Source organism: Capra hircus, chromosome 11 (genome assembly GCF_001704415.2).
Source record: "Capra hircus breed San Clemente chromosome 11, ASM170441v1, whole genome shotgun sequence".
Classification (NCBI taxonomy): Eukaryota; Metazoa; Chordata; class Mammalia; order Artiodactyla; family Bovidae; genus Capra; species Capra hircus.
In genome coordinates, this window is record NC_030818.1 from 28694016 (window position 1) to 28713765 (window position 19750).

At 43.0% G+C, this 19750-nt stretch overlaps 1 long non-coding RNA gene across 2 annotated transcripts in view; it reads right to left on the minus strand.

The window, feature by feature from the left end:
- The window catches only part of LOC106502611, a 34002-nt gene continuing 15196 nt past the window's right edge, over window positions 945–19750 (minus strand). The window contains exon 3 of one of the 2 annotated variants that reach the window (XR_001918789.1): window positions 945–1049. This is a non-coding gene — a long non-coding RNA (uncharacterized LOC106502611). Of the gene's footprint in view, window positions 1050–18104; window positions 18873–19750 lie in introns of those variants that run through there. The other variant, XR_001918788.1, reaches the window with a different exon arrangement.

Sequence of the window (19750 nt, forward strand, 5' to 3'; positions counted from 1 at the left end):
AAAATGCAATGTAGGATAAATGTACTATTCATTTCCTTAATGGTTTATGCCTTTTGTGACTTATTTGAGATACTCTTTCCAATGCTGAGTTTCTAAACTTATTTTGTAGTTCTTTTTAAAGGTCTTTTAAATTGTGCCTTTTACATTTAAATTTTTATTCTATCAGAAATCCATTTTTGTACATAGTAGGGATCAAGTTTCTTTTTTTCCTTATGATAAAGGAAACTAATTTTCCAGTCTCACTTACTGAAGAGACCCCTCATCTCCCTTTCCTATCTTTAGTGCTTTCTCAGTCATGTATTTATATGTGTGGGGGTCTGTTTCTGGGTTCATTCTTCTATTACATTAGTCTAGTAATATATCCCCATACCAGTAACAGTTTTAATTTCTATAAGCTTAATAATAAGACTTGATATCTAGTAGAGTAAGTCTCTTTACTTTTTTAGAAGTATCTTATCTATTCTTTGCTCTTGGCTCTTCCCTGTATAGAGTTTTAAATGGTTTGTCAAGTTCCTGAAAGGACTTGTCATGGGTAGAAGCAGGAGTGGGGGGGTATCCACATGTACACCAGTGAGGACCACTTGAGGCAGAGTAGGTGATGAAAGGTGATACCAATCACCACAGCATATCTGAAATCCAGAAACCAAGGCCTCTGGAGCCAGAGTACCACCTAGCATGGGAAAGCTCAGCCAATGTCGAAAAGTGATATGAGGCTATCTCTGCTTATTTTTATTAACCCGGTGGCCCAGGGATATCATAAAGGTACTAAACCTCCACGTTTGGGGAGGTTTTTTGAAGAACTGTGGCACAGGTGTTCCAGGTGGCACAGTGGTGAAGAATCCGTCTGCCAGTGCAGGAGACATGGGTTCAATCCCTGGGCCGGGAGAGCCTGTGGAGGAGGGCATGGCAACCCACTCCAGTATTCTTGCCAGGAGAATCCCATGGACAGAGGAGCCTGGTGGGCTACAGTCCATAGCGTTGCACAGAGGTGGACATGACTGAAGCGACTTTGCAAGCATGCACACACTGAAGAACTGGAATTACTTATTCTGAAAAAAAAAGGAAAACTAGGAGTGACTTAATTGTTGAATACTGTTCTAGGCTAAGGAGATAAATAGAAATTGGAAAAGAAGCCAGAATTGGGGATTCAGACTCGTAGGCATCAATTAATATCACAAGAGACAAACGTAGCTGAACCCATAGCACCAGTCCGTTTTCTTCCAAAAAGAACATAGATACTTCTGGTATGAATCCATGTCCATTTACTGATATTTGTATTTGTTTGTTTAGACACCACTCTTATTTACTAGGGGCCTATCTCTCTTCCAGGCACTTACTCCATGTAGTAATTTATTTAAATCTTACTTACTCCATGTAGTAATTTATTTAAATCTCACCTACTCCAATCTAAATCAACTCAGAGTATGTATCCAGCTGATGCTTTTTGTGTTGGTGTTTTCCCCTGAGGAATAGATCACTGAGGGAAGTTGAAGAATTCTATGTATAGACTGTCCACAACCACTCCTCAAACCAGGCTTTCAAATGTTTTCTAGTGGGTCTTGTTTATTTGACCTAAATGGGAAATTGTAAAGCCAGGTGTCAAGTTATGCAGTTTAAAAACAAAAAGCAACAGGATCGTGGTGACTATGTTTTCTCTGAGGAAGCAGGTAGAAGGAAGGGGATGAGCAGGAAGAGGGGGTACTCTAGAACAGGCTGCCTGGAGCAGCCATTGTATCCTTCACAGAGGCTGTACGAGTAAGACTGGACTCTCTGCTCCAGGCAGAGATGTCCACGGCATCAAGGATTTTTTCAGCAAGAAGGCAGCGCCTCAAATCCTTTGTGGAGCAAGACAGGTTATAAATAGATCTATAAATTTTTTTAACTAGAAGGCAACAGGCTTAGCACAGCTATTCTTCCCTGTTGGTTCTCCTTCCTGCACTGCTTTGCCTATTAAATCCCTGCTACCAGGCAGATCCACCTGCCTCTTAGCCAATCCGCTGCAGGAGCCTCAGGAGAGCCAGGCTGGAAACTGGCTTCTATTAGGGCTCCAGGCTGTGACCTTGCCTGTAGAAAAGACTAAATCTTCCTATCTTATCTCTGGCTAATTGGGCAGGAGGTAGACGAGACAAGAATTTATTGTCCAATTTGCCACCTGCTGACTGAAACACTGATGTCTCCATTTCAGAGGTAGGCTCTGATTTTAGTGACAGGCTGGGGAGAAAAATGATGTAGGCTGGGTTTCTGGAACATGTAGTGAAGACCTGCTCACAGGGCTTTTAACTACAAAATCTGAAGACTGGTATTTTATTGTCCAAGTTATATGTGGCTTGTGTTTTGTGTGTGCATGTGTGTGTGTGTGAGAGAGAGAGAGAGAGACAGAGAGAAGAAGAGAGATTGATTTCATCTCTCCTAACAGATCCAAAGGCATTTGAACATGCAGGGATTTAGAAATTATTTAGCCCCGGGCATCTCAAACTTTGTTGTGCATCAGGATCACCTGCAGGCTTGTTAAAGGGCTGACTACTAGGTCTTGACCTAGTGTCTGACTCTGGGTGGGGCCTGAGAATTTGTAGTTCTCACAAGCTGCTAAGTGACGCTAATGCTGCCAGTCTGAGGACCACACTTTGAAAACCACTAATTTAGTCCAATGTCCAGATCACCGATGAGGAAACTGAAGCTCAAGAATTAAAACTACATGTTTAAGGGCCCATAACTGATTGTTAGCTAAAGCCGGACGAGAACAGAGATACCTGACCTCTAATCTGGTGCTTTCCCACTGCTTCAAGCTGGTGCGTGGTCAGAGTGCCAGGGAGGTGCCATTGCAACGATAAACATGTTATCCTTCATGGCTGAAGATAACCCGTGTCCACATTGACTTCTGCTGTCCTCCAAAACCCAACATCACTGGCTCTGCTGGCTCAGGACATAAATAGACCAGACCAGACCAGCCCACTTGCTGCACCATCCAGTGGGACTGACAGCCAGGTCCTATTCCCACAGCCAGGGCGCCTGCTCACTCCCCTCATATCCTCACGGGTAACTGAGCTAAGATCTGAGGCCTCTGGTGACCACTGATCGTGCATATTGGCCCTGAGGAATAGCTCTTTCTACATCTTCCCACGTTCACCAGAGCTTTGACCTTAGTATCTGACATTTAAGCCCTTTATTCTGCTTAGCAACTAAGTTCCCTTCTGAGGCTGGAGCTCACTCTGAATGACCACTGAATGACTCACTCTGACTGGGGGACTATCCTTCTGTTGGTCCCCTTCCTAGACTGGAGTGTTGGCCTATACCCGAACCCTGTGGTTGAGTCCTGCAGCCCATGGGCCAGCCTCCTACATGGTGTTTGTCTATTCAGAGGTCTTCTGAGCACTAATTATCTTCTGAATCCCCAGGGTCTGTGCTCTCCCTGCCAGATTGGAAATCCCAGGTTTGACCTGATATAAGTCAAAGCTGAGATTTTCATCAAGCCTTGGGATGATGCTTGTCTACCTATCATAGGCCAGTTTCTCCCTTGGATCAGTTCCCCAACCCCATATAACCCCAGCCACATTCCTTGGTTTGCCCAGTGAGACCCACCACAAGGATGTCCTAAAGAGGACAAGTGCTTCGAGTGGGTTTTCCCCACCATGGGGAAGGGATACATTGACCCATCCACAATGGTACCTTACAGGCCTCTTTTCATTTGGAAGTGATGCACTCCAAAGACATGGTCTTATAGGAGACAAAGAATTGGCTCGGTTATTTTGCATAAGGAGTTGGTAGATACTGGAGATGAAGGAAAGAATACAAAAGAGAGGACCCTGGAGAAGTCTGGAGTAGTTTGAGTGACATAGAAAGATGCTGGAATCTAGGGGGAAAGGAGCCAATAAGAGATTCCCTATGTGACATGACCAGAGGGATTCTGCTGTCGAATTTTAATTTGTCCGCTGTCAGGCAAGAGGATCTCTTCTCTACTCCAAATCTAGATACACCTCTATAGCTTTTGTGATGGAGACATGAGGAGTGAGACAACAGGACAACATAGAGAAACATGGTCTGCTCCACTCATCTCTGCTGAGATTTATGTAGCTACGAGTGTTGGACCTCGATTATAGGCTGGAAACTGCTAGTTCCAGTTGGTCAACCCCTGCTAGCGGGGTGAGCAGAAGCTAAATGTGGGTCTGGGAGAAGCAGGGAGAAGTGCTTGATACAGAAGCAACTGCCAGGTAGACTTAGGCAGGGACAGGAAACGTAGCCCCTGTTTGCCAAACACACCAGAGGCTTTGAAGGCAACTCTTAGATGACTGTGCTGGGTTATTCTGGGATTCATTGTCATTCCACTCTCACCATTTGAGAGAGCTAGCCTGACTGATATCAGACACTCTAGAGTCTCTTAAATTTGGATCCAATTAACCTGGAATCTGCGTTCCCATGGTCAGGGGTTTGGGTGAAATTACCTTTTTCTTGTCTGTGAAGAAACAAATCAGAAGTAGAGACAAGATGGTAGGGAACATATTTAGCCTATGCAAATTTAGTAATCCTTGGCTTACTGCCTTGGCAGGAAAATGCAATAAATGCATTGATAGTTGATGGGGGTTTACAGTTTTAGGGAAAAAAATTTTAAAACACTTCATTCTGTTTTGTTTTTTTTTACAATTTGATTTAAGGATGGTTCCAAACCTCTTTTCTAGTGGCTCCCTCCTCTGTAGAGTTGATTCTTTTGTTTCTCCCAAGCATACCTTGCCTGGTGAGAAGATGGTGTGGGAAGTCAGGTTGCCATTTTAAAGTGTCCCTCAAACATCCTAGAATGGGACAGCTTTTCCTTCTCCCCTCCAAGTAAGTGTCAACCATCAGGGCTGCAGTAGACTGTCAGGATGTGGCAGTGGGAATGAAAAGGGAGGCAAGGAAAAGGTTCTTGCTGAAACCATTCCCTTCCCTTCATTTATTCTTAGTCCAAGAGCAGCTGGAATGAGTCACTCAGAACACACCTTGGTCCTTTTCCTGAGAAAGCCAAACTTGGAAGTGACTAGCAGGTCTAATTGTGCCTCTGTGGAATCTAAATTCTGGAAGGATACAAAGAGAGGTCTGGAGGCCTCTGACTGGAGAGCTTGATGGATTAAATCCAAGCCGCCAACCGTCCCAAGAAGCTGTCAGGGTGCCTGGGCTGTGTGGAGTTGATCTGGATGATGCATTCCAGATGGTTTGCCTTTTTTCCTTGGGTTTGGGGCCAGTTGGAGCTCCTGGGCGGTCTCCCAAGGTAGACCCCCAGAGAGCATAGGGCAACTATCCAGATGGGAGGGACCAGGCCGAGGATCACTGTGGCAGGCTCAAAATTAGAGAGAAGGGCCCCCCTCCTTTGTGTCGAGCATCTGGATATCATTTTTCAGGCTATTAAAAACACTAACTCTACTTTGCTAAATGCAGCCAATTCATTTTTTTCAAAAAGCAGTTGGGGGCCAAGCAGTTGCCCCAAAAGGGATCCAAATAACTTGGGGCTGTGATATGGGGTGGCTCAGAAAAGGGGCTCCAAACCTTGCTAACAAGCATCCAACCACCACCTCCACTCCAACCTCCCAACTTCACCAGTTCACAGGCAATGACCCCACCAATGGCAAAGACTCAGGACAGTGCCAGGGTTTTGCAGTGTATTTTACTTTTTGTTTTCGTGCAAAATGTATGAGGCAGATGAAGAACCTTTTCTTCCACATCGAAGGCTTTCCGATTAGGTTACTGAAAATAAGCAGGAGATGGACAGAAGGGTGGGGGCAGGAAGAGCACGCGAGAGAACAGAGAGAAGGAGCAGATGAGATGAACCACTGAAAATTCTCTGTGGACTCCAGTGTCTGTGAATCACTCTAGCCGTGACTGAATTTAATGCCATGGAAAGAAGGCCTGTTTACCTGTGGTCCTATTGCAACCACGTGGTTGGCCAGCAACTTGAGGGCAAGCAGCTAAGAGCAGCCCATTTCCCAAGGAGCCTAAGGAAGAGACAGGAGGTGACAGATGAGCTTCTACCCAAGAGTGTCCCAGGCTGGTTGGAAGAGAAGTGGTCCCAGCTCTGGGGAAATCCTGCCTACTGAGGCAGCAGGCCCCAGTGCTAGGGAGCTTCTGGCTTACTAGAAAGAGAATAATTGCAAAGCACCATGGAATAACCAACTGCAAGGGAAGGGAGTTACAGGGCGGGGAGAACAGAACACTTTGGGATGTTTTGGAAGGAGAAGAGTTGCCACCAAAGAAAAACCTTTCCAACCCAATAACCTTACCCAGAGGAATCAGAGGAAGCCCAAGGACAGATCCTGCCCAACCATCCCAATGTCTGTTCTGTTGCTTTGAAAACTGCTTTAGTCAAACTATTTTGGACACACTTCTAGAGGGTAGATACCAGAAAGTAAAAATCTTTCACATCCAATCAATCCCCGAAAGTATCCTGTTTGAGGGGTGGAAATGTCTTCTATATGTATCTCCTAGCTCCAGGCACTACCTGTGATAGCAAAAGCAGGCTTCCTAAAATTTTCAGCCTAGTCTATATTGGGAGAAAGTGATGACATTCAGGACATAAATGTTTACTGTAAAGATACATCATTATACATGAACAAACCAGAAGTAATCAAGTACACAAATCTGTACATTGCAAACTTGTGGTGACATGCCCCTACGCAGTGTATCCATGCCCCTAACTCTTATTCATGCTTTGTCCTTAGGAATCAGTCAAGAGGATTGCTATCTCCATTATTTAGAGACCTCACTTGACCCTGGTGCTCACAGATGCCTCAGCATGAAAATCTCTAGCTCCAAGGCCCAGACCCTCGCTTGTCTTGACAGGGCAGACAGCTCCCGTTATGTGCCAAGGTATTATTAATGAACCCTGATCTCACTCATGGCAGCTCTGCTGTGAAATGCCAGTCCTGTGAATAGCTCACCGTCAGGCTCTGTGCTCATCTTCGTGGAGTCGTAACCTCAGGACTAACCTTTATCTTCCTTTTATGATCCCAGAACATTGACAGATTCTCAAATGCCGTAACAATAAAACACGTCATGAGCATCATCCAATCCTTCTGAAATAATATTGATGTCAGTGACGGGCATGCTGTTTTCACCTCCAGATTTAAATGGGAGTGTTTTGATATGGTTTCCCAGACCAGGAGACTTACATAGTAGAGAACTTCCACAGACTGGATCTTTCTTGCTCACTTGAATTTCAAGAGAAATTTTCTCAAGGGGGTCAGATAAGTGTTGCTCTAATTCTTTACACAGAGCAACGTTAGTGCTCGTCTTGTTCACACTTGCTAACCAGCATTACTCTTCTGCGTGAAGTTACATCCTTTCCCGCTGTAGCTGGATCTCTGCCTCTGTGACTCCTGCTTCTCCACAGTAAGTTGATGAGGGAGCCTGGGATTCTCCCAGTCAGTAAAACCTGAGCCTGGCCCCAAATCAGGTTGCCTAGGGAACAGAAACAACAGGTGAAGGGCACTGCTACCCAGCCCAAACTCCATGGCCATCCCATCCTCATTTTTTTTTTCCTGGAGTTGCCACGAGCTCTACTTGAGGCCGAAGCTCTGGTGCTTGCTCAGGAAGGAGATGCGTGGGGAACTGCTCCCTGATGAACTGGAGTCCTTGAGTCTCTATTCCATAGGAGTTTCTTCTAGATTTTTAGGATAACTCATCCCACCAGAGGAAATGAGTTCATCTAGTCACTGACTTGACAGATGGCAATGACTTTGGTCAAGAGTGCCAAGGAAAACACCCCAGAAGATGGCTGCTCCTCCCTGTGGCTTTGGTGGCAGCGCCACATGGATGGGTCTGTCTGCCTGTAGCCTTCTCATACCCACAGAGTGTAAACACCAGGAGCAGCCACATTTCTTGGGATCTGCATAGGGGGTGCCTCTGTGGGCATCTGACCTGACCTGAGTCCACAGAGAAGAAGCTGTCAAGCCAAGTCTCATCTGGGAAATGCAGAGCTGTTTTTAGACTCTGACCTGGTAGAGTCCATCCTGGAACTGTAAGCCAAGGAAAGTTGGCTGAAACGAGCAAGACTCATTTAAGAAGCTGTAATGGAGGAACACCCATTCTGCCCTGGTGGCTGGCTGCCAAAGGAGATTGGCTCCAGATAAGTCACTGGCAAGGACAACAATGCTTCTTCCTGCTCCGCACCAGTAACCTGTGCATGGGTCGTGTGCTGCAGCAGGAAGGGCACAGTGTGGAACTGGAAGGGTGCCAGAGGTTTATGTAGTCTATAATCCTGGGGCTCAGTGAATTCTTCCATCTGATCTGCTACTTCCAGGAGGCTTCCTCTCCTCCCTTCTCTCCAGGTACTGTGATGAACCTATGATTTGATATTGAGGCTTTCATTTAATATTTCCATACCATCTCTGTCCACGCCTTCATCCGAGATTTTGTTGTGTTCTTGGTTGACCCAAATGATCATAATTCTGAGTTTTTCCCTCCAGCTTCTTCCACTTGTAACTGAGCAATGAGATTATCATGTAGTAAGTACTCTAAGAAAAAGGTACACAGGTTTGCTGTTACCAAGAGTATCTAAATTGACTCTAGTCCATAGCAATTCATGTCAGGGGGAAAGGCACAGCAGTTTCCTTTTTCAAGAGTTTTCCCTCTGATTGTTCATTTTGTCCTTGTAACTCTTAGGAACATGTAGAGATGAGTCAGAATACCTCTGTTTGACAGCTGAGGACAAGTCAGCTCCACAGTGGCTTGTTTGAGGGAATCCAGGTAATTGGTGACAAAGCTGATGTCTGGTCTCCTGGTTTCCATTCTGGGGTTCTTTTTACCAATCTTGCTTATTTCATTCATGCATGTGTGCTAAGTCACTTCAGTTGTGTCCGACTCTTTGCAACCCTATGGACTGAAGCATGCCAGGCTCATCTGTCTAGGGGATTCTCCAGGCAAGAATACTGGAGTGGGTCACCATGCCCTCCCCCACGGGATCTTCCTGACCCAGAGATTGAACCTCCATCTCCTGAGGCTCCTGTATTGCAGGCAGATTCTTTACCGTGAGCCATCTGGGAAGCCCTTTTCATTCATTCAGTGTAGCAATTGAAATAAAAAATTGCCCCTACATGCCATGGTAGAAACAGGTCTGTAGTCTTACCTCCTAGCCTGCCCACAGAAACCACCTGTCCAGTCACACAAAAATAGCACTGTATTTCAGCCTCTGCACCTTTGCTCCTGCCCTCACTTGCTTGAACAGCCCTCCCTCATTTCTCTGCTTAGTGAAATTTAACTGTCCCTTAAGCCCAAGCTTAACTGTCTTCTCTCCTATATTGCTCTTCTGATTATAGCAGCAAAAGTAGTTTTTCTTACTTGGGACAGAGTTAATAAAAAAAAGGTGTACAAAGCCATCATATACTGCCTTGGATTATAGCTTTTTTTGCACATGAATTTTTTTTCTCCCCAAATAAACTGTGAGTCCAAAAAGATAGAAATTGGGTGTCACACATCTTGTGTTCTCTGGAGAGTCTCACATAGACTATAAGCTCGGTCTTTATTGAATGAGCACATGTGACCTGGAGGAGGTTAGCTGGCTCCTCGACACAGTCACAGTACAGAGACTTGAATTCCAAATTCCAGAAACTGGTCTCCATGTTCTTTCCACCAAGAAAACAATGCAGTTTTCACTATGATTAGCCTCTTTGCAGGTCAAAAATGATCGAAAATAGGCTACTTCATATGGTTCAGTCTAATACAATGCATATTGAGTTATTCTAAAAAAAATAGATAGGTTAAAAACCCCCTGAAATTCCTGGGTTGTTGGCTAGCGGTGAATGAGTAGCCTTCTTTCAAGGATGCTGCATTCCCTCAGAAACTTGAAAGTGGATTCTCGCCATGAGTCAATGTGGGAATAAAGTATGGTGGTCATTAAGCTGGCTTCATGGGCCAAAGATAGAGGAGATTGAGAGTGACCCACTGTCAATCTTTTTCTTTTTTCTCAATCATTTTTTAAAAGTGTAATTAATTTTATTTTTGGCTGCGCTGGGTCTTTGTTGCTGCACCGGGGCTTTCTCTAGTTACCGTGCATGGGCTTCTCATTGCGGCGGCTTCTCTCGTTGCAGGGCACGGGCTCTCGAGTGCGAGCTTCAGTAGTTGCCGCGTGTAGGCTTCCTTGCCCTGCAGCTTGTGGGGTCTTCCTGGACCAGGGGTCGTACCTGTGTCTCCTGCGTTGACAGGTGGATTCTTACCCACTGGACCACCAGGGCAGTCATGCACGCACTGTTTCCATCTCCATTGACTAAGCATGCCCTCTGTCTGCCCACAGTGGACGAATTTATGTAGATACAGAAATAACACAGAAATGCCTCATCAAATGCCAATCTTGTGATCATCTATTGCTGCTGCTGCTGCTGCTGCTGCTGCTGCTAAATCACTTCAGTCGTGTCTGACTCTGTGCAACCCCATAGACGGCAGCCCTCAAGGCTCTGCCGTCCCTGGGATTCTCCAGGCAAGAACACCGGAGTGGGTTGCCATTTCCTTCTCCAGTGCATGAAAGTGAAAAGTGAAAGTGAAGTCGCTCAGTCGTGTCTGACTCTTTGCGACCCCATGGACTGCAGCCCACCAGGCTCCTCGGTCCATGGGATTTTCCAGGCAAGAGGACTGGAGTGGGGTGCTATTGCCTTCTCCTGCAAGTCATTTTAGTAAAAAGTTTAGATTTAGCGGATATCTTTTGTCTCTCTTCTGTTTGTTTTATCTTATGAGTTGAATTAAGTGTAGAACTCCAGGCCTCATTCTATAAATGAAATGTACACTGAGTCTGTATACTCAATCAATCTGTATACTGAAATGGAATAAAACAGAAATCATTACGCTTACTTGGAACCTCTCAGGAAGCTGCTTGGGTTGGGAGACAGGGAATCACACAAGTGACAATGGTATTTCACTCTCCTGCCTTTAGAGTCGGGTGGGATGTGGTCAGCTGTAGAGCTCTTCTTCTGCTGAGCAGAGGTACAAGTTTGGGTCAGAATTAAATGGCTCAAGCCAATAGAGGAGAGACAGTATCTATCCTCTTCCACTTGTGGTTGTGAAGCTGTCTTTGAATAAATATTAAGCACATATTTAACTATATGTGTTTGAAGCAATACAGAGTTGTCCCATTAAGGCATCTGTCTGTCTTGGCCCAGCCTTGTTTATCAGTGTCATTTCACTTAGCAAAGGGAATGGACCACTCCTTGAACAGTCACAGAAACCACAGTGGGACTCGGGAATCTTAAGCCAGCCTTGCATCCTATCATTCACATCCCATTGCTAAATAACAATTCATTCCATTTGTTTATTTATTAATGACAATTATCTGCATTGCTCAAATGACTTCCTCATCCAAATTAAATATTAGTATAGTAGGTCACAACGTGGCCTTTCTGAAGCCCATACCCCTCTGATGTACAAAAGAGAATCGACAAACCAAGCAAAGACTAACAGCCTACTTCCTACCAGGCACTGTGCTAGGTACTGGATAGTACGATAGGTTGGATCTAGTTTGGCTTATTCAGAAGACAAACCAAGGACTGTTTTCATAGAAGGATAAAAATAGTCTTCAATATATCATCTTTACAAAATTATAGATACATCCTAAGCAGCTCTTGCTTCCTTTAACAACTCATTATGAATTCTTTATCCATGCAGTTACCTACATTGCAGTAGCATTTAATTTGTTCATGTCTCTAGTGCTTCTTGGTATGATGAATTTATAACTCAGAGACTAAAAGTAGAATCCCCTCTTACGTGTTCTAAAATTACTCCTTTCGAAGTTCAAAAGCTCCTTCTCCCTTTTAGTTTTAGTGGTGGAAAATCTGGTGAATCATTCCTGATTACACAGTATATAAACTTCATAGTTTCATAAAATCTAATCGTGTTCCTGTTCAGTCTTCCTTCCAACGTGCTTTACCCCATTCAGTAAGGCATCAGTCCTCAAGTCATTTCTGAGACCCTTCTGGAGCTTTTCTAGATTTTCAGGCTTGTATTGATATGTACTGTTTCCAGGAGAGAAAGCAATAACTTTTCGAGGTTTAGACTGCCATGATTCTACAAATATCCAGGTTGATGTTTACATGGCTCTTTAATAATAAACAGGTCAGTATTTCACATCACCATTTGTCATTAATCCATGCTTCTTACCCAGATATTTCTTGCTGTATAAACGTCCTTACTGAAAAAATAAAACAGCTATACTGAAGCAAACACCTGTCTAGAACATTCCTTCAAAACTCCTTGTCTGCTGCTGCGTTCTTGTCCCTGATTTTGGTTTTCTGTGTACATTTAAGCACTCACCTATGTGCTCCAAACAAACAGATGCAAAACAAAACAAGCAATACATCCTTCCTTTCCTCCTGCAGAATCCCAGTCTACAAACCCTCTTGTTACTCCCTACCCATCCTCATTGTTCTCTTTACCCTGTTTCTACACCCTCACTAAACTCTCTTTTCTCTTCATTCTTTGTCATCTTTTTCTCGTCACAGGGTATATGTTGAAAACACAACAAAAAGAAAAGACTTCCCATTCTCCAGTTAATGTGTAGCCAATGCAGTGAGGAGAAAAGAGGTCTCTTAGGCCAAATAAATTTTAGCAACTAACAGTATCTTCTGTGCATCATACTTAAAAATGCAGCTTTTGACATCTCATACTTCACAAATGTCAATTGTGAGACTTGCACTTAGGTAATAATTAACTATTAAACTACTCCACAAACATTGAATATGATTTAGCATGGCACCTTGGGCATAGGAAATGTATTGTAAATAATTGATGAGGCTTTACTCTGATAACTATATGAGAAATGCCTACTGTCCTGTAGGTTATACTACTTAATGCAGATGTCTGGTGGCAGTTTAGTTAGCTTTATGAATGTTCTGATGGATGGATAGAAATCACGTAGTGGATTGATAAGGAATGGATGGAGTGTATGGGTTTAAGTTTTTAGGCAGTAATAGTCCCTTTGGGATCTTCTAGTGTTCTTGCCTGGAGAATCCCAGGGATGGGGGAGCCTGGTGGGCTGCCGTCTATGGGGTCGCACAGAGTCGGATACGACTGAAGCGACTTAGCAGCAGCAGCAGATAGTTTGTGGGCTAGTACTCTGCAGAATTAACACAAATATGACAGGGATATATATTTAAGGAAATTAATTAGTTCTAGAAAATGATGCTTTTTAATGTTTCATTGGTGTATTTTCCAAAAAGGCAGGATTGCACCCATTCACTCAGGAAAAGCTTTTTTTTTAAAAAGCAGGTTAAAATTAGAAAATTGTCCAGAGTGTCTTTCTATTCTAAGGACTCATCACTGCACTCCAAACTTCCCCAAAAAAGCCTCTACTGAAGTTTCATCCTGAGTTTTCTAGTGACAGGTTCCATGCCAGCAGGGCTCCATGGACGTGTAAATGAGATCTTCACCTTTACGTATTCAAGCCAGTGAGTAGGTGGCATCATATTTCAGTGAATTGGGAGTGAACATGAAATTCACAGGGACAAGCATGTTGACCCAAACATATGAAGATGGCTGAGTCTAATATTCTAAAATATGTAATTAGTCAATGACTAGGAAGCCTTCCTCACATCAGTCTGGAAAGATAGTCAAATACAGAATGTTTTCTTTTTCTTAGATAACTGCGCTAGTTGACTAGTCAATACTATACGAGTTGCTAATTTTAGAGGTTTTGGACTCAATTCAACAGTATAGACATAAACAAAATATGAGGACAAAAAAAGGCAATATTTTTTTGAGAACATAACAAAAGTCCCTGTCAGTGGCTGCACATAGTTCATGAGAACCCTGTTGAAATAGAAGAATATAATAAAAGCCAACTGTCCCTCCCAGCTGACTTAAGAAAGCTGAAAAAAAAAAACAAAACAGACATGTGACCTGTGGTTTGAGAGATGCCCGAATAGACTCCTCTAACATAATAATATTAAAACTTGACCCCATGAGATCTTCAGTTTCTGCTTCAAAGACACTGTGGCTTATGGAAGGGTCCATAGGCACTTCCTCCTGATTTCATCTCTGAAAGGCAGTGTGTCCCCCTGTCCTCCAGCTGCCTTGTTCATCTCAGAGCAGTGCATAAAGATCCTACGGAACTGAAGATCCTACCAGCTCTTATTTACAAACCTCTTTTATATCTATTCACAGACGTTGGTTCAGAATGAAAATGCACAACATACAGTCTCTTCCTAAGATTTCACTATTTTCTTTGTGCTATTTAGGAATAGGAAGTCTATTAATTTAAAGTAAATGTCCATGATTTCCCTGGCGGTCCAGTGGTTAAGAATCTGCCTGCCAATGCGGGAGACATGAGTTTGATCCCTGGTCCGGGAAGATTCCACATGCTACTGGATGACTAAGCCTGTGAGCTGCAGCTACTGAAGCCCGCACATTCTAGAGTGTGTGCACTTCAACAGGAGAAGCCACCAAAACCGTGGTGAGAAGCCGTGCACAGCAGCTAGAGAAAGCTTGAGCAGCAATGAAGACCCAGCACAGTCCAAAGTAAATAAGCACTTTTAAAAAATTAGGCAAATGTGCACAGAAAGCACATCATCCTCCAGGTAATTTGATCACATCTACCAAATTTTAATTAATTTGCGAAAGCGAAGAGGAACTGAGGAGCCTCTTGATGAAAGTGAAAAAGGAGAGTGAAAAAGCTGGTTTAAAACTCAACATTCAAAAACATAAGATCATGGCATCCAGTTCCATCACTTCATGGCAAATAGATGGGAAAACAATGGAAACAGTGACAGACTATTTTCTTGGGCTCCAAAATCACTGCAGATGGTGACTACAGCCATGAGATTAAAAGACACTTGGTCCTTGGAAGAAAAGCCATGACAAACCAGGACAGTATATTAAAAAGTAATCTTTGCGGACAAGGTCCATCTAGTTAAAGGTATGGTTTTTCCAGTAGTCATTTATGGATGTGAGAGTTGGATCATTAAGAAAGCTGAGCACCAAAGAATTGATGCTTTTGAACTGTGGTGTTGGAGAAGACTCTTGAGAGTCCCTTGGACTGCAAGGACATCCAACCAGTCCATCCTAAAGGAAATAAGCCCTGAATATTCTTTGGAAGGACTGATGCTGAAGCTGAAGGTCCAATACTTTGGTCATCTGATGCGAAGGACTGACTCTAATGCTGGGAAAAGACCCTGATGCTGGGAAAGATTGATGGCAGGAGGAGAAGGGGACAATGGAGGATGAGATGGCTGGATGGCATCACCAGCTCGATGGGACATGAGTCTGAGCAGGTCCTGGGAGTTGGTGATAGACAAGAAATCCTGGCATGCTGCAGTCCATGGGGGTCACAAAGAGCTGGACATGACTGAGCGACTGAAATGAACTGAACCAAATTTTAAAATGAGGAGGAAATTCTGGGAAGATGGAGGAAGTGGTAGCATAGCTTTGAATCTCCCCAGATCCCTTCCCCCAAATAAATAACTGGATAGGAAAACTCAAAACCCTTGAAAATATTTACAGTAAAGCTTAGGTGATAAAGTAGCTCTGTGAACATCAAAATACCAACCAAATGGGATAGCCAGAAGACCTGCCTATTATCAGCACCTATGCATGAGGAAGCAGAGAAATTCATGAGAAAGTGTATCCAAAAGATCAGGGGACAGAAAAGTTCAATAACAGCCAAGAGGTATTTGCTGAAAAGCATTTCGGCTCGTGTGATAACAGCCCTTGCATGGAAAAGAAAAGTTTGGAAGGGAAAACTGCAAATTTAAAGAGATTTGAAAGATATATCAATGGTTTTTTTAATGGACAAAACTAAACTATCATATTTATGGATGCCACTTGGGTGGTAAAACCACAAAATAAATTGATTTCTATAAAAATCAATACAGTGGTTATTATCAGGGAGGGAGGCAGTTGTGATCATGGAGTGCATGGAAGGCTGGCAAAGTTCTCTTTCTTGACCTGAGTGATGGTTAAGGGGGTGTTGCCTTATAACAATCCATTAAGCTCTGCACTTTGTTTGATTTTCTGTATTTGTATTTTATAATAAAAAGAGGCTTTAAAAAAGTTTAATGAGCATATCCTTTGGCCTAGGAATTTCACTGCTAGGGATTTGTCTGTTAGAGAAACTCACCAAAGTATGCAGAGATAGGCATGCCCATTGCAGCATTGTTTGAAATAGCCAGAAAGTTGGGGGAGGGGTGGATATGAATGTGTATTAGGTGCAGACTCAGTAAATAAATTATGAAACAGCCAGCCATTTAAAAGAATACTATGCAGTCAAGAAAGAAATTGAGATGGGTCTCATCTATACACGTTCCCAGACATATCATTATGTTTTTTCTAAAAACCAAGATGTACAGCAATATTATTATGATCCCATATATGTAAATACATACACAGACACACAATGCATTCACATTTAAAATATTTGGAGGAATATCTAAGAAACAGTTAAAAATCTTTACCCTCAAAGTTGAGTGGGAGTAGGGAGGGAGTCAAAGGGTGGGAATTCAATTGTCATTTTGTGTGCTTTTGTATTTTTCAAAAGTATGTGTGTATTTTATAGTTATTTTTAAAAAGCTTGTGCCTTGATTGCAGATTGTGAACGGCCCTGAGCGGGAGAAACCAACTAAGCTATACCTGTCTTTCTGACAGAAGAAACTGTAAGATAATAAATTTTGTTGTAAGCTCTGTTTTGGAATATCTGTTACACAGGAACACGGAACTGACCCAGTTGACTAAATCCAGCCCCTGCTGGAAGTAGAGCACGTGTGCTGAAACACTTGGCTCTGGGAGGCTGCATTTGGGTGGATGCAGCACGTCCATCGGGTGGATGATGCCAAGTCAGGATGGTTTGGTTTCTTTTAGCAAATGTCCTCACCTGTGCCACTTCATTTTGTTTCAACTCTTTTCTAGCCAGGTGACCTTATCTCTGAAGACTTTATTCAAAATGGGCTTTCTTTACAAATTCATTTTGTTTTCTTTTCTAGCAGTGAGTTTTTTCAATCTCATCTTTTATTTGAAAATTGCAGTTTGCAAGTGATTTAGTTAAGAATCATCCCAGATTCCAATTTATTACTCTATACGCTTCTTATTTTCTGTCCTTGACTGCTTTGCTCCATTGTCTGCCTTCTTCTACCTTTCTTTAGAGCTTTTCTTAATTCTTTCAGTGCTTGGATGGAGCATAAGAGTCTACTTGAGTAAGCCCTCCTATTATTTCCACATTTCAACATTTTTTCTTTTCTTCTTCTCCCTGGAACTACATTTTTTATATTATAGTCATTGCTCTGAAAGCTTGTGCATGACTTCCTTTTATTTCTTATTTAATTAAGAAAGAAGGAATAAATCCTCCTGTAAGAGACAGACCATATGACCACATTTAGTGATTCTATCGGGAGAACAATATTCGCATTAATTTTTGCAGAATTTTCAGAATGCTTAGTTCTTTGAGCAACATAAGGAATCCCAGATTTAGGAGGCCTGAAATTAGAGGAATGCTCTTCCCTCCCCTCCCCCAACTTCTCAGAAAATGGCAGTTCCTCAGCTATATAGGAGAATTCAGAAAGATTAGTGGAAGGGAAAGATTTTCCTTTGTTTACCAAGGAATACCATTTTCCTTTGTTTACCAAGTTGGTGTGAAATACAAGGGGACTTGAGGATTTATTTTGAATGAATAAAAATTATAGGCTCTCTAAGTTACAAATAATAACAATAATAACAACAAAACAAAAAATACATCACTTTTCCTTCAAAATATTTGAGACACACTCTATATGAGGAAAATGGCCTTAGAAGAACATAGCAATATATATCTTCTGCCATGGAAAACACACATGAGATTGTGTCAAATAAGAGATCAAAAAAGCTGGCAACCTATCCAGCAAGGTTTTGACTTGCACTAAGGATTGGGGGCAGGAGGAGAAGGGGCCAACAGTGGATGAGATGGCTGGATGGCATCACTGACTCGATGGACGTGAGTCTGAGTGAACTTCGGGAGATGGTGATGGACAGGGAGGCCTGGCGTGCTGCGATCCATGGGGTCGCAGAGAGTCGGACACGACTGAGCGACTGAACTGAACTGAACTGAAGTGTTTTACCCCTTTCTAGGGTCCTGACATAATAAACATATTCTTCGACAATCAACCCGCAGCAGTAACAACAACAAAGACAAATGCATAAAAGATTTGTTAAATTTTATTTTGTTTGTTTGTTTTATTAGCACATGGCCTCAGAGAAGCTAACTAAAGATCCCACCCTCTAGCTCTGCGGTGTTGCTCCTCAGGGCAAGGCTGACATTAGATACAGGTATTTGAAAATGAAAGATACTCCTTTCCAACCTAGAAGAAATTATTCAGGAATCTGGGAGACAGCATATGATATTTTGCCAGGTGCCACCAGTCTTTCTCAATAAAACATCCCTAGTGAAAAAATGTGGAGGCTAGAAAGGGCTGGTGAGGGAAAAGCATGACGAGGAGGGCTGGCAGCAGTATACCCTCGGGGAATTCAATGTCAGGGGGAGCATACAGGGAGACACTGTAAATGTGCTTTTCTCACAAAGTTCCTTTCGTTTCAGAGTTGGAAAACTGAGGTGTGGGCATAATAACCAGAGGCATCCAGCTAGTTGCTGACTGAGCTGGCTGTCTCTACTCAATCACACTGCTTCTTCACTTTCCTGATTTCCCACCTCTGTTCTGTTCTAAACTGCCCTTGTCAATTGGCACTAAAATCTCTGCACCTAAAGTTTCAGACATGTTTGGAAACTTCCTTTAAATGTGTTGATTGACTGAGCGCTGAATTATATGTGAGAGCAAGAAAACTCCCTCCAGGATGAGGTATTCAGAGACCAGTCATGATATGTTCCATTCTTCCAGGCTCTCTACATTTTCACACAGGAGGAATCAGTTTCTTGAGAGTGCACAGGCCCCCAAAAGCCATCGTAAAGGTATCTGTGGAGAAAACAAGGCAAAATCCCATGGGTCCAGCTACCCTCCACAATGCTGATTCCTCCTGTGGCGATGATGTGTGTGGACTGGGTGATTTGTGAGAGACAGCTGAATGAGCTACATGTACAGCTGGTCCTTGAGTCTTTGGTTCTCCTCAGCATCAGCTGGCAAGACCGTGTCCTTGCCCCACTGCCCCTGAGAGACACTGAATCTTGGCAGGGAGGGGAAGAGGGAGTGATACTGCATCTAACTTTGAGAATAAATCATTACCATATCAGTGTGCAAACGACATGTTCCAATGGAAAGTGTAGGAGTATGCATGTTTGTCTAGCTATCTTGAATATTATAGGCATGGTCTAATTCTTCTTTATATTCTTTCTTCTAATAATGAATTGCAAAAGAACAAGATGTACTGTTGTGCTTTATAGTTCAGGCAAACAATACAGGTATTGGCTAACATGGTTTGGTATGATCAGCTTTTTTTTAAAGCAGATCTGGCAGAAAAGCAGTGGACTATTGGAGGAGTTGCATTGGCCCTTCCAACGCTTCTCTGTCCAGTCCATTAATCCGCAGCAGAATCGCCAGGACACCACGTTACTGTGCTGTAGCTCAAAGAGGTCTGTGGTTTAATTGGGTTGACTGGGAACAAAGTTATATCATTCCAATTCTGACTGATTAATGCTGAAGTCATTGCTAAAAAATGGTTACCAGTCTCAGTTTCCACAAATCATTCAGTGATGAATGAGGATTAAGCTAAACAAACTTGGGCCTGTGAACACAGATTTTTCTTGCAGTGTGGGGCAGAGGTGTAGAGATGGTGGAAAGGGAAGAGAAAAACTAGATTTGACTGAAGGAGAAAAAAAACCGCCTGCAGTCTGGGT